At 43.5% G+C, this 2,358-nt stretch overlaps 1 pseudogene; it reads left to right on the top strand.

Moving 5' to 3' along the window:
- Positions 1–1,393: 1,393 nt before the first annotated feature.
- LOC132347667 (ATP synthase F(0) complex subunit C2, mitochondrial-like) lies at positions 1,394–2,146 on the top strand (annotated as a pseudogene).
- Positions 2,147–2,358: the final 212 nt, after the last annotated feature.

Raw genomic sequence — 2,358 nt, 5'->3', positions numbered from 1 at the left:
AGCAGGCCCTTGTTGGGGTCTCTTTTATAAGGACACTAATCCCATCATGAGGGCACCACCTTCATGACCTAATCAGCTCCCAAGGGCCCCACCTCTTAATACTATCATATTGGGAGTTAGGATTTCAACGTACAGTTTTGGGGGGGACACAAACATTTGATCTATTGCAGATACCAACCTGAGTTGTTTGCTAGAACCACTGGAAAAGATAGTCTTTCTTCTGGGATTGCTAAACTAGTAGTAAATTTGGGGAAGTATTTGGAGAGTATGACAACAGCATAGGGGAGGAGACAAAGCATGAAAAGAGATAGTTTCTTTTTTTAAAACATTTTCTTTTTTTTTTTAATTTTTGGCCTCGCCGTACAGCATGTGGGGTCATAGTTTCCCGACCAGGGTTCGAACTTGTGACCCCTGAATTGGAAGTGCAGACTCCTAATCACTGGGCTGCCAGGGAAGTCCCCTAAAAAACTTTTAAATTTGAAATAATTTCAAACTTACAGAAAAGCTACGAGAATAGTACAAAGTAACTCCCCTACCTGTACCCAGAAGTATCAAGCATAAGCACTTTTCACTTTTGCTTTATAATTTTCTGAGAGAAGTAGTTGTAAAAAAAAAAATTGTATTGACGTATAGTTGATTTACAATGTCGTGTTAATTTCTGCTGTACAGCAAAGTGACTCAGTTATACATACATATATTCTTTTTCATATTCTTTTCCATTCTGGTTTATCACAGGGTATTGAGTATTGTTCCCTGTGCTGTAGAGTAGGACCTTGTTGTTTATCCATCCTATATATACTAGTTTGCATCTGCTAATCCCAGGCTCCCAATCCTTTGAGAGAGGTAGATTCTTTTTTTTTAAAAATAAATTTATTTATTTATTTATTTATTTATTTATTTATTTATTTATTTATTTATTTATTTTTGCCTGCGTTGGGTCTTCGTTGCTGTGCGTGGGCTTCCTCTAGTTGTGTCGAGCAGGGGCTACTCTTCATTGCGGTGCACGGGCTTCTCATTGTTGTGGCTTCTCTTGTTGCCGAGCACGGGCTCTAGGCGCACAGGCTTCAGTAGTTGTGGCACGTGGGCTCAGTAGTTGTGGCTCACGGGCTCTAGAGTGCAGGCTCAGTAGTTGTGGCGCACGGGCTTAGTTGCTCTGCGGCATGTGAGATCTTCCCGGGCCAGGGCTCAAACCTGTGTCCCTTGCATTGGCAGGCAGATTCTTAACCACTGCGCCACCAGGGAAGCCCCTGAGAGAGGTAGATTCTTGAGTATGTTATTTTATCTCTAGAATCCAGCTGTTCCTGAAACTGGAATCCAATCCTGGATTCTTAAAATTTTTTCAATAAAAAAATTTTTTTTTTTCTCTAGCTCTCTGTCTCTCTGCACTGGGAGCAGCTCTCCTGCCACAGCTTTTCATCCCCTGAAAATGTACATTTGCACGTTTGTCTCCACCTCCTTCTAAGTCAGAAGAACCTCTAAGCTACTGAGCCCATCGCTGTCTGCAGTGGTGCTGAAATGAACAGAGACGCTGACAGATGAGACCCTCAGTAGCTTGGCAGCCCCATGTCCCCTGACTTCGCTTACTCTTAGCAGCAGCTTCCAAACCAGTGCCCCCCAGCTTTTTTTTTTAACTTTTTATCTTATGTTGGAGCATAGTTGATTAACAATGTTGTGTTAGTTTCAGGTGTACGGCAAAGTGATTCCGTTATTCTTTTTTTTTTTGCAAAGATGGTACAAGAATCCCCGTTTACTCTTTTATTTATTTTGTTTTTTGGCCGCGCAGCACGGCATGTGGGATCTCAGTTCCCCGACCAGGGATTGAACCCGCGCCCCCTGCAGTGGAAGCGCAGAGTCTTAACCACTGGACCGCCAGGGAAGTCCCTGATTCAGTTATACATATACATTTCAGTGCCATTTCAAGGGACATCAACTCAGCAGCCAAGTTCACTGGACCTGAGGCGGCCACAGTAGGTGGCTGGTTCTGGGGCTGGAATCAGGACTGTTCGGGAGCCTCATCATTGGTTATGCCAGGAATTCTTCTCTGAAGCAACGGCTCTTCTCCTACACCATTCTGGCCTTTGCCCTCTCGGAGGCGATGGGGACCTTTTGCCTGATGGTGGCCTTTCTCATCCTCTTTACCATGTGAAGGAGCTGTCTCCACCTCTTATAGTTCTTTCTCCTGTGTTTCTCTGCCCTGTATGTTCCTTTTCCTATACCTCCCCAGGCAGCCTAGGGAAATTGGTTGGCTCAGGGTTTGACAGAGAAAAGACAAATAAATACTGTATTAATTTAAAAATATGTTTTTTTCTAAACCAGTTTAAACATCAAAGATCCAAGCGAAAGGTACCATCTTGCCCT

This window comes from Balaenoptera ricei, chromosome 14 (assembly GCF_028023285.1).
Source record: "Balaenoptera ricei isolate mBalRic1 chromosome 14, mBalRic1.hap2, whole genome shotgun sequence".
Classification (NCBI taxonomy): Eukaryota; Metazoa; Chordata; class Mammalia; order Artiodactyla; family Balaenopteridae; genus Balaenoptera; species Balaenoptera ricei.
The sequence above is the reverse complement of the archived record's forward strand: the minus strand, read 5'-3'. Positions and strand labels throughout refer to the sequence as shown.